The 13,353-nt window shown below is 36.3% G+C and overlaps 1 protein-coding gene across 15 annotated transcripts in view; it reads right to left on the bottom strand.

Moving 5' to 3' along the window:
* The window catches only part of Rbp (RIMS binding protein), a 390,147-nt gene extending 377,734 nt beyond the window's left edge, over positions 1–12,413 (bottom strand). For 14 of the 15 annotated variants that reach the window (XM_083128480.1, XM_083128484.1, XM_083128482.1 and 11 more), the window contains exon 1: positions 12,053–12,413. The gene's annotated coding sequence lies outside the window, so the exon portion shown is untranslated. The remainder of the gene's footprint in view (positions 1–12,052) is intronic. The other variant, XM_083128481.1, reaches the window with a different exon arrangement.
* Positions 12,414–13,353: the final 940 nt, after the last annotated feature.

Here is a 13,353-nt window from a genome sequence, read left to right as displayed (position 1 = left end):
TAAATTTTAAATCCAACACAAACATTGGACTGTTTTTCTTCAGCCACTTCAGATAAATCTAAACTCTTCTTTCTCATTCTTGCATCTCTCTCTCTCTCTCTCTCTCTCTCTCTCTCTTCCTCTTTCCACTCTCTCCGAGAGAGAGAAAGACACTGAAAGAAGAAAGACAATAAAGGGGAAAGAAAGAGAGTGAGGAATGTAAGAAATCGAGAGAGTGAGAGAGAAAGAGAGAGAGAGAGAGAGATAAAAAGATCGGGAGAAGTGTGGCGCTAGCGGAGATGACGACATTTTCGACCAGTAACGTCCTGCTTAAGTTTACCCTCGAAAGCGTTTTGCTTCGCTCGGAATCGTTTGGAGGTTTCGAATGTGCAACACGCTCAGGCTAAGATTCGAACCTGGGACCACTTCGTTAATCCAGCACTCAACCCACTCTGTCATCGAGGTGACCACTACTGTTTGGTTTGGTTTGATTTGGTGTTTTAAGTCCACTTTATACACAGTAAGGCTAATCGGGACTGGACCTACAGTTTAAAGTGGGATCCGAAACACTATGTGCCTCTACCGGGTATCGAACCCTGGACCCCTTGATTACAAGGCAACGACGCTACCACTGCGCCATCAGGAAGGCCCAACCACTACTGTTTATTCGATAAAAAGTTACTTCCTTAACATTAGTTCAAAAGCATGGCAAAGCAAGTCGAACTAAATGCGTGTTAAAGTGACTGGGAATGGTCTCTGAAGAAAACGAGATATTTAATTGTACAAGTTGACTCAAAGAATCCAGTTGGTGAAACAGATGTTCAATGCAGGAAGCTTACGGGTTCATTACGTATTGAATACAGTGTAGGGGGAAGAGAGCTGTAACCACGAAAGGAAAGATTCTTGCCGTACATAACTGGATCTAAAAGCTTCCATAAGTTAGGCCCAGAAGACTTGTGGAATCCCTTATCACCCCGTCAAAACAAGGGACATATATAGTGGAAGTGGGTTTTCTCGTACACAGATAATACATCCCTTATGAGAGTGTGCGGGACGTGTGTGTGAACAGGAAATGCAGGAAGGAAAATATGCGATAAAACTCGAAGAAGTGGGGGAAATGGAGGGGGAAGAATTCCTGAAACATAAATTCCTCAAGTGCCATATTGTTGTTAACAATGCCTTGTTACCAGTGCGCAATCGAAAAGAATGCCAAAATGACGAAGCAGCTCTCAAGAGTCTCTTGCACGCAGTTAAAAGAACACACAAAAAGGCCATTGTATCGCATTCCTGATTATGTTTTCAGAAATGTCCGATTTTGATGAAATTCTATTACTCGAGTATGCCAGTAGCTTGTACAGGAATTATTCAATTTGATCAAGTGAAATACTAATAGCATTTTTATGGTGCTAATCTCTGTGTCTATCTCTGTCTATCTGCCGGTAGAGTGAGATTACTTTTGTAACATCTCTGCCTGTTTTGCATTGGCAGCTTTGGAGAGAGTCATAAGTCCCGGAGCAGCCAATCAACAAACGAGCCGCTGGCGTCATCTCTACCCAGCACCTATCGCTATCCCTGTTGCTCGCGCTCTGGACTGTTGGTAGGCTCACTAACCGGACTCGCGCGGTCAGCTGGAGTTGTTATGAAAATAATTTGACTCTAGCTCTTTCACTACTCTTCTTCCTCTTTGTTTTTCTCCTGTTCTTTGGTTCAATGCTTTCTTTCTTTCTCTCTCTCTCTCTCTCTCTCTCTTTATCTACTTTCTCGTTCTTTCAGTGTCTGTATTTCTGTCTTTCCTTTTGTTTTACTCTTACTTCCCTCTTCTTTTTCCTCTACTTCTCAATACTTCACTATGTATATTACTCTCTCTCGCTGTGTTTCCCTTCTGCTCTTCGGTTCTCTCTCTCTCTCTCTCCCCTCTCTACATTTATCAGACTATCTGTTTCTCTCATGCTCCATCTCTCCCCATTTCTCTCGTTCTCTGTCCAACTGCATTTCCCTCGTTCTTTGTCTCTTCTGTGCATTGTTTTGTCCTCTGTTTCTCTCCCTCTTACTAGCTTTTGTTCTCTCTTCTTTCTCACTCGTTCTTCCATCTATGCAGGCCCGTAGCCAGGTAGGGGCTAGGCGGGGCTGAGCCCCCCTGGAACTGCCTTCAGCCCCCTTGACAATAGGCAAAACTATTCTGTGTAATTTGTTTGCAGTGAAGAGTGAAAATGTAGACAGTAGATATTATTTTGCTCACAACTTTGGTGAAGGATATATTCACAGAACATGAACAACAGCTAACACATTTCTTCATCTTATTTGTAAGAAGAAGTATAAGTAGCGGCAAGTATTTAGAAGGTTCTTTCCTTTATCTGTACCTTCGCTGCCCCTGTTGTGACCTCCCACTTGGACAGAAATGTGTGACTTTGATGACATCATGCAAATTCCCTCCACATCTGTGTCAAAGGTCAACAGCTCCCAAGTTTTCAGAACGAACGCGAGTTTCATTGCTTCCGCCGTGGGTGGAATGTACTGCAGGTACTATGATTGAATATTGTGCATTTTTTCTTGTGTGATATAAATATCTGTATCATCAAAAGTAGTATGGAGTGTTTAGTAAGGGATGATGTCAGTAGCAGTCAATACTTAAAAAAAAACGATGTTCTAAAAGATATAGAAAAATGTAGTATTTGTATGATATTTCTAAATTTCATATAACGTAATGACCCCCCCCCCATAATTTACCTTCATTTAATACTGTTAAACTTTTGAAAATTGCACTTGGTTTACAAAGCCCCCCCTGATAACGCGTGAGCCCCCCCCCCCCCGGAGATCAATTCTAACTACGGGCCTGCATCTATGAGGACAAGTTGGGTTAGGAGTGGTTTGATTGATTCAGTGAGTTGGTGTTTTTAAGTCCACTTTATACACAGAAAGGCTAATCTGGACTGAACCTACAGCTTAAAGTGGGATCCGAACCACTATGTGCCTCCACCGGGAATAGAACACGGGACCTCTTGATAACAAGGCGACGACGCTACCACTGCGCCATCGGGGAGCCCCTTGTAAGCGAATGAAATGAATAAACTGTACATAACACTCTGCAAGGAAGTGTATTCAATTTATCCAAGTTACCGACCGCACAGAGTAAGCGAAAGTGTCGGGTACAGCCAATTTTCTATTTAGGCCTATTCTTTAAATCTTCGTGTGTTAATCACTCCGAATGTCTTATCGTTTGCATGATACGTAATAAAACTATATATTATAAGGATAATTTTTCAGGTTCATTTATTTTCAAGTGAATACAGGAAGAGTTAGTTTACTAGAATCACGGATTCAACCATATTTTTGTTAGACTTTCACACAATTTTCAACTTTTTTTTCTTTGTCCCTTCATATTTTCTCCTGCCTGAAGGTAGAAAATGTACTGTCAAGTTTGGAAATGCTCAAAATACAAAATTTAGGCTGTAAATTATAGACGTGACTGTACAAAATTCACTTTTCTTCTTAACTTAGTTGTTGCTAAACATTTCCTACTCAGTACCTACATCTTGAGATTATCAAGTCAACGTTATGTCACAGATATAGCACTATTTTTCGCCAATTTTCTTCAAGGTCATTTTATTGCATATACTAGTATTTTGATTGGCCGGTTGATTTAATTGGTGTCGCATATTGAGACTGTCCTATTCTAAAACTGTCATGTTCAAAGTTAATATTATTTATGTTATTGATGTTGTTTTTAACTTATGCATGTTTGTTTTATAGATATTGTTATAATCATCTTATCACGCTGTATAAAATACAAGAAATGAAATTGATGTAACCATAGCAACGAGAAATAATAAGTACTAAAAAATGGTGATGGAAGTAGTGAGATTTTCTGCGCCTGTATTGTATTTATTTTAAATATAACGGTTATCGTTAATTACGCAATTTTATTTGCATTGATAATCGTTCTGCAAGTTTAAGCGCAGCGACGTTTATCAAGAGTGGCGACCCAGAAGACAGGATTGTTCAAAAAGTGTGCAATCTTCTGATAGTGGTAAGAATGTCTGTTGTAATGGAACAGAATTTTTGTCATATGTTGAAGTAAGACTTACGTCACAATCTTCAGTGTGTATAACGTAACTTCTTAAGTGAATCGTCATATGTGTGAAGATCACAATGGCTGATAAGTTAAAGCAAAGTAAATCTAAATCGTCGCGTAAAGAAACAAACATTCAGGCTAATATAATGACTACTTACTTTGATGCTGGTAATCCCGTAGTCGCTTCCAGTAATGCGAATACTACAGAACATGATGTTTGTTCTACAAAACCCGACAAATTATCTTGTTGTAATGATCCTGACAATGATTTGAGGTATGTTCAGTGTACACAGTGCTCGTCATGGCATCACATATCTTGTCTCAAACTTACAGTCACTCACTGGACAATTTATTCGACTACACTAGAAAATTATTATTGTAAGGGTTGCAAACCAGATTATGATCCTTTTAGTTTGCCAGCTTATCTAGAAACTCTTAACCCGAATTTTGGTGATTTGTTAAGTACTGTAAAGAGTATTCAATTGCTTATGGTCGCTTCTAATGAAGACCTCAAGACGAAACTAGAACAGTCTAATGCTGAAATGAAATCGCAGTTAGAACAGTCTATGAAGTCGCAGTTAGAACAGTCTAATGCTGAAATGAAATCGCAGTTTGAACAGTCTAATGCTGAAATAAAATCGCAGTTAGAACAGTCTAATGCTGAAATGAAATTGCAGTTAGAACAGTCTAATGAAGAACTAAAAACACGAATGGATCTTGCTAACCAAGAAATGAAATTACAGTTACAGCAATCTAATCAAGAATATGCAGAGTTTAATGAGAATATTAAGTCTCAGTTTGAACAATTGGAATTGGATATTTATAGTAACCTAACTTCAAAATTTGAATTGGTTCATGAAGAAATTAATACTGTTAATCAAAGATTAGACAATTTGACTTCCGATGTTAAAACACAACTTGATTCAATAGCTTCCGAATGTGTCAAGAAAAATGAACATTTGGGAAGTATTTTAAATAGCAATATTTCTCAAATCCGAACAGAACAAGACGTTCAAGGGCAACAAATTTTAATAAATAAAGATTTGATTAGTGAATACGATAAATCTATTACAGTATGTTCATCCAAAATAACGTATATTAATAATAGATTATCATCGTTGGAAGTTGCTGGTAGGGAAAATGTACATTTTGGTACGTATGTTACTGATTGTAATAACAGGTTGCAACATATAGAATCTCGTATTGATGTTTTGCAAACTAATTATGCAAATTCTCAACGCAACACAAAAGGAAATTTGAAACCTCCCCTTGCACAAAATAGTTCTCAAACTAAGACATCACGTGAAAGGGCTAGAAGTGCAGTTGACTCGGGGGTGACTAATTCATCTACTTATTCATCTGATGAATCTTTAACAACCCATGTGAAAACAACGTTCGATGAACCGCATGTTCGAAATCGTGTTCGCTGGAAGCGAAACAAAAGATTTATTCCAACCTGCAATGAGGAACATTATCGAACTAATATGTCACCTAATAGTGTACAGTTTAAGGATACAAGTAATTATGCGATTAACAATATGCAGACAACTTCTGGATTGAATTCTACCGTTACAAATATTGATAAACATTCCAATGTTCAACAATGTTGTTCTGCTGATGGTGAAAATAGTTACATAAATCAAATGTTTACATACTCGCAAGAACCTAACCTCCCTGTCGTTCATCATAGTAATGTCCCTGGTGAAACGTGTGGGTTTCGTCATATTTCTTCCTTGCAGAATGAAGCTTTCAGACCATGGTTTCAAGGTGAAAGGCGTAATGCAAATTTAATGACTGGCACAAGTTGCCCAAATGCTGAAATTGGTGTTAATGAGTCAAATACAAATAACAATTACTGTGATAATCCACAAAGTCAGTTTGATCGTTGTATTTCTCCGTCTTTACCTGTAATTGCTGTTGGGGATAGAGGAAACAGATATGTAAAGATAAATGAACTGTCTCATTTACCCAAATTTTCTGTAAAAATAGAAGACCAATCGGCTCGAGAATATCTAGAACATCTTAATTCTATGCTTGATCTTATGGGCATTCCAATTAACAAAAGGCTACAGAGTATTCAGCAGTGTTTCACCAACAGAGCTGCGTACTGGTACAGAACTCACAAACGTATGTTTTCTTCATATGATCATTTTCAAAGGGAATTCATGAAACAATTTGCAAGTCCGGAAATACTACAGTCTCAGTTATCAGTATTAAGGAACAGGAAGTATGACCCTACAGTACATGGTGATTTAGAAAGCTTTGCGTTGAAAACATATTCAAATTATTGCAATTTAGTTGAGAATCCAAACGAATTGGATGTTATTCAATTAGTTATTAGCCAGTTACCAAATAATATAGCTAATAACATAACTTGTCATGAGATACGTTCTATGGACCAGTTAACAACTATGTTAGGGAAATTAGATGTTGTCCGAACTAGTAGAAGAGGACTTATTTTCCTACCGGAAGAAACCGATAATAGTAGTAAGGTTAAACCCAACAAGAATCCTGACAGTATGAAATCAAAATTTAGTGTCAAGCAAATTAATGTTAAACACACCAAAAACACTTGCTCATCTTCTACTCAGACTTCGTCGATGGATGCTCAAGTACCTTTTACTAATGAATTTGGCAATGCTAATTCAAGATATGGACAGTTTAGAGGTAGCAATGGTAGTTTTAGAAGACGTAGAAATAATCGAGGCTATTCAGGATTTACATATAATAACAGAAATAATTTCAGATTCCAAAGAAATAATTCATACTCTGGTATTTCCGGTGACATTACAAATAGGAATTATAATCAGGATTCTATAAGTTCTCAGTTACCTAACAGTAGTCAGAATGGAAGGATTTTCTACAATAGGCAAGCACAGTATACAAGTGAGCCTGCTCTCGCTCCTACTTACAGTCAACCTGTTAATGTGACTTCATTACAACCACAAGATGCATCTACAACTTCTGGAATATCAAATTGTCCTTCTGGAAATGTATCAAGGACATTTACACGACAATCTGGTATTGGAACATCTTACCAATCAACAACAAATTTAAATTAAAGGAGCGGATGGAAGTGCCTCGTTCACTCTGCTTTCTTTCAGAGAGGCCAAATTTGAACAAACGAAATTCATTTCAAACACAGGAAATTATGAATGTACGTAATTATAAAGACTTAATATCGGAACCACTACAATTGAATTTTTTATTGGAATGGTTTGAAGAAGAACCTGAATGGACTGTTAGATTATGATATTCCGGTTCCATTAACTGAAGTTCCAGTTATTCATGGAATTATTTGTCAAATACCTGTAGTTTGTATTATAGATTCTGGAAGTCAGGCAAATGTTCTAAATTTTGACGTTTGGTGTAAACTATCGTATTTGATTAGCAACATTAAACTGGATAATGTGGAAGATGTAAAACTCACCGGTTTCGCTGGATCCAAGAAGTGTAAAGTTGTTGGCAGTAAAATTATTAATCTGCAGATAAAGAACGAATACTTTTCTATGGAATTTTTTGTTCTTAAAGAGTTGAATGCCGATGTCATTTTAGGAGTTCCATTTTTGAGGAAATATAAAGCTGTAATTGATTTTAAAGAAGGGAATGTGAGTTTGCTAAATGATAAAGGAAAGGAAATTTCCTCTGTTTTAACTCCGCAATATTCTTCTACAGAAGATTCGAAATATTGTACAAAGTCTAACTTTTGTTCCGAAGTTATATTAAATGATAATGAAAGTTATCCATGTAGATTGTTACGTGATGCGTCAACTTTGAATGATGATGTAGAATATATGCCAGCTAAGAAGTCCATTTATGAGTCTGTTTTTAGAAATGATAATTTAGACAATTTGCAGAAAGCTGATTTATTCAAACTTCTGTCGTATTATCACGTACAATTTTCAGATAAACCTAGAAAAGCAACTGTTGAACCTTACAAGATTCAATTAGATACCGTAACACCTATTACAAGCACACCTTATCCCATACCAATATCAAGGAGACTACCTTTAGAAGAAGAGCTTTCCAAGTGGGAGAAATGGGGAATTATTTACCAAGATTCTTCACCATATCTTAACCCGCTACATATAGTGCCAAAGCAAGGAGGTCTTTGGAGACCTGTGATCGATTTTAGGAAACTTAATCAACATGTTATCTCTCCACAAGTGAGAGTAGAAGCAATCAACGAACTGTTACAGAGGTTCCTAGGATGTGTTTATTTTTCTTCAATTGATTTATCATGTGGTTATTTTCAAATACCGTTGACTGAAGATTCATATCCTTACACAGCTTTTTCTTATAGAGGCAGACAATATCTTTTCCGCTATCTTCCGTTTGGGATTCGTTCAGCAGTCTCAGTTTTCCAGGACAGGATGAATAAAATATTCTCCACCGATTGCAGAAATTTTGTTGTTTGTTATTTGGATGATATTCTAATTTTCAGCAAAAATTGGTCTCAACATATGCAACATTTAGAACTAGTTTTACAAAAGATAAAGGGTGTCAATATGTCTATTAAATTTTCCAAATGTAAGTTTGCTTACAAAGAAATCTGCTTCCTTGGACACATAGTGTCCGGTGATAAAATTATGGTTGATCCTGCAAAGAATTCAGCAATTATTAATTTTCCAATTCCAACAAACAAACGCTCCTTGAGAAGGTTTTTAGGATTAGCTAATTGGAGGCGAAAGTTTATTGAAGGATTTGCTGAAATGGCACAGCCTTTGTATGATCTGTTGAAAAAGGAATCAAAATGGCAATGGAATGATGTTCATGCTTCAGTTTTTGAAAACCTCCGCAAGTCACTGATATCTCCAAAGGCTTTGTATCAACCAGATTTCACGAAGCCTTTCAATGTCAACACAGACGGTTCGAAGAAAGGAATAGGAGCTGTTCTATGGCAAGACTCAACTGAAAATTCTGAAGAAGGACCACGTATAATTCAATACGTTAGCAGATCTCTTAAAGGCAATGAATTATCATAGAATACTCACGAGATTGAATGCTTAGCGATATTATTTGCTTTCGAAAAATTCTACATTTACATAGCTGGAACTAAGGTGAAATTGTTTACCGATCACCAATCTTTATCTTGGCTAGAATCTACTAAAACTTTGAATCCACGATTAAATCGTTGGAGTTTGAAGTTACAAATGTTTGATTATAATGTATATCACGTGCCGGGAAAATCTAATGAAGCTGCAGATGCTTTAAGCAGATATCCTGATTTAAGTACAGGTTTTCCAACTCTATCGGAACTATATGTAAATAACATAAGTCTTGATTTTCTTGACGAAGATAGTGTAACATTTTGGCAAGAAAGTCAAAATTCGGATACTTATTGCAGTGCCATTGTACAAAAGTTACAAAATGGGAATTTGTCGAAGAATATAAAAAGGCAATATTCGATTCAAAATAATATATTATTCCTGAAACATTTGAAAGAAGACAAGTGGAAACTTGTAGTACCAATTATTGTTGTACCCAAAATTCTTCATAAATTACATGACTTACAAGGTCATTTTGGATACTATAAACTATTTAATAAGTGCAGAAGTTTATATTATTGGCCTAAAATGAAAGTTAGTATCAAGCAGTATTTGAACGACTGTCTAACATGCGCAAAAACTAAACAAGCTCACACAAAAATTAGTAAGGATGAATTGCATGTATATTCTACTACTCCACATGATATGTTATCAATAGATCTTGTTGGACCGTTACCCAAATCACAAGGATATAGTTACATATTAACAATAGTTGACACGATGTCCAAATTTTTAATGGCATATCCGTTAAGGAAGGCAACGTCACGTGAAATAATTAACAAATTCAAGCTCCAGTATTTTTACCACTATCCAGCATGTAAGGTAATATTATCAGATAACGGTTCCCAATTTAAATCACAAGAGTGGAAGTTATATATGGATGACTGTAACATAAAACATATCACCACGTCAGTTTATTCGCCTTTCGCAAATCCTGTGGAAAGGTACAACAAAGAGTTAATACGATTGTTACGATTATATACTTCGCAAAATCATCAGGACTGGGTAAAATATTTGAATCATGTAACAGGACTTCTTAATAATTCCGTTTCGGAAATAACAAGTTTCACACCTAGTGAACTTTTCCTTCATCACGAATTAAAGGATTCAATTATCAATCAAATTAACTGGCCAGATGATTTAAAGTTTGTGCCCTGGAAACATAAGTATTTTATCGCCAAAGCACGTATTAAGGAAAGATATAAGCCCAAAACTATTGAGTGTGATGCAAATAAATTGAAGATTGTCCCAGGTGATATTGTTTTAGTGAAAAATCATGAACATAGTAGTGCAATTAACAAGAAAATTCATAAGTTTATGGAATTATGGCTTGGACCCTATATAGTTGATGTTGTGAAAAACAATTATACAATTTTGATGGCTATGGACGGAAATAAGATAACAACAAGGCAGAACTTGTCAAATATCAAGAAATTTAATTGTTCTGATGAGAAAAAGGAAGAATTGCTTAAACTAATGTAATTGTTATGAAGTAATGCATAAGTAGCTGTAAATTCGAACACTAAGATGACATTTTCAGAACTTTAGTAAAAAGAGTATTGTAAATTTGTGAATTGGTTCATTATGTCAAGTGAACTTTCTCATTATCCTGACGAGTGTATATTAAAAGCAGGACTCAAATCTTATATATTATGTAAAAAAAAAAAAAAATGTTATGTTCATTTTTTCCCAGGAGAAGGGGAGAGATTGAGACTGTCCTATTCTAAAACTGTCATGTTCAAAGTTAATATTATTTATGTTATTGATGTTGTTTTTAACTTATGCATGTTTGTTTTATAGATATTGTTATAATCATCTTATCACGCTGTATAAAATACAAGAAATGAAATTGATGTAACCATAGCAACGAGAAATAATAAGTACTAAAAAATGGTGATGGAAGTAGTGAGATTTTCTGCGCCTGTATTGTATTTATTTTAAATATAACGGTTATCGTTAATTACGCAATTCTATTTGCATTGATAATCGTTCTGCAAGTTTAAGCGCAGCGACGTTTATCAATATAATAACATTAGGTTAACCGCAACGACGTGGAGATAGAAGGAAACGGAAGGGAAGCACATGTACCTTTAATTAAAGTTACCATGCCAGCATTCACTTGGAGTGAGTGTAGAAAATCATCGAGAAACGTACCAACATTGTCGTTCTTTGAATCTGCCGCCCCCAAATATACTGTAAGTCCATCGCATTAACCTCTCATTCAAATTCGTTCGATAATTATCGTTATTAGTAAACCGGACCGGACCTACAGTTTAAAGTATGATACGTATTGCTCCTTCTGGTAACCAAACTTTGTCCCGTGAAAACCCATATTTTGTGCATAACGAAATATTGTTATAATGTTTAGTCTAATTAGTGCTAAACACAGCCGTGTAGATATTGTATAACACTATGTAGTGCATTCTCATTAGAAGCAAATTACACCGCATATTAAATAGCACTAAAAAGAGTGAATCGTTCCTTAAACGTTTATGCGATATACACTTTTATTTGTGTAAATACAGCTTACACACATACATATAGGACAGGATTATTTTTATAAAATGTGTATCGCTTCGATATAATTGCTAGATCTGATCTGCATCATAACACACTAATCAGCGCTTGAACCGAAGGGGGATTCGGAGGATGGTATCCCCCAGCTAGAAAGACAATAGGAACATTGATGAAAAACCAAACATAAATAAATAATATGGAATTATGCCACAGTTCTGATTAACTTTGCATTATTTTCATGATGCTTATCGTTTATGGCAATGGGAAAGCGATTTCCACAGAGTACCAGATTTTTTTTATTCAGAAACAAACATCTAGTTAACAATAATAATCTATCTTTAGGTTTGTATGGTTGTAAATTGATCGCGAAATTAATAGTAACGATAAAATAATCAAAATAATTAGTCTACATGTAAAGCAATATATTATAACTTACCTACTAAAATGAGTTAATCAAATTCTTCTTCTTCGTCTTAACGTGCACAGAATCGTCATTCTAGATGTCCCTTTGCTACGAAGACAGTTGACAATGTATGGAATGCAGTCCTTGTCATTGAGACGCACTCAAGAATTCCACGCACGAGACGCACGAAACACAATTTTCGAAAGAATAACCTAGTCCCGTTCACTATGGAAACGCACAACGTTTCTTTTGTAATGCAGGGACGCTCGGTTCACAAATTCAAAAGGAGGAAAAAAGAAGTTTCACTTTCGTGTCCTGACTGTCAATCGTAAATAACTTACTCAATGTCTACATCTTTTAGAAACATTGATACACCTTCTCGCACGCGCGCCAACACACACCACACTAATCGGCAAGAAACATTCCCGCTTGAGAGATTCGGCCGTGTTCGCGCATGCGCGCAAGTAACTGGTGTCGTAAGGAGGATTGTTTAGGCGTAACTCGCATGCTTTCTTTCTTAGCGATTGCGAATTGGAGGGAAAATCACGTGTTATGTCTGGATAGTTACATAAGATTTTGTACTCTACTCTGCACGGCGATTGTGTGGAAATGATACCAAACACTGGAACCAACATTGGTCCCCCGATAATGTAAGGGAACTGACGCCTTGTAATCCAGGTGTCCCCCGGGCTCGATTCCCTGTGGAGGCAAAGAGGCTCTGATTCCAGGCCCGTACACAAGAGGGTGCTATGCCCCCTTCCCCCCCGAGCCATGAAAAAATTTAATTTGAACATATAAAAAAACTATGAAAATAGCGTTGATGATTTTTCAAATTTTATAAGAATTTCAATTTTGTTCTTGCACAAATGAATGTGCTCCAGAATTCTGCAGTCTGCAATATTTGGCAATTTTAGTTTTATAACCATAATGCAAGGCTATCAGACATCCTGATTTAGTCGGGAAAGTCCATTTTTCAATCCATGTCCCGACTTTTTTAGTCTTGGCTTGGACACTATGTGCTATAAAGGAAGACTCTTGCGCCACTGCAGACATTGTAGCTACTGGTTATGTAGGACTTTCTGTAGAGTACTGTGTACATTTTTAAAATTGTCTGAATTTCTTTTATGAGCCAAAAACAGTTGTTTGACACTCGAGAAATAGGAACCCCTTGATTATTGAATGGTTCCTTCTGTTACAGTGTCACTAATTTTTAACATTAATTTCCATAAAGGGGAATTTTGTATGGTTTTTACATTATGGAACAAAGGTTCCTCAATGACTGCAATACAAAACCAACCATATAGGGGGAGGGGCTCTTTTCGCCGTCACTGAGC

This window comes from Lepisma saccharinum, chromosome 9, assembly GCF_977018435.1.
Source record: "Lepisma saccharinum chromosome 9, izLepSacc3.1, whole genome shotgun sequence".
NCBI lineage: Eukaryota > Metazoa > Arthropoda > Insecta > Zygentoma > Lepismatidae > Lepisma > Lepisma saccharinum.
The sequence above is the reverse complement of the archived record's forward strand: the minus strand, read 5'-3'. Positions and strand labels throughout refer to the sequence as shown.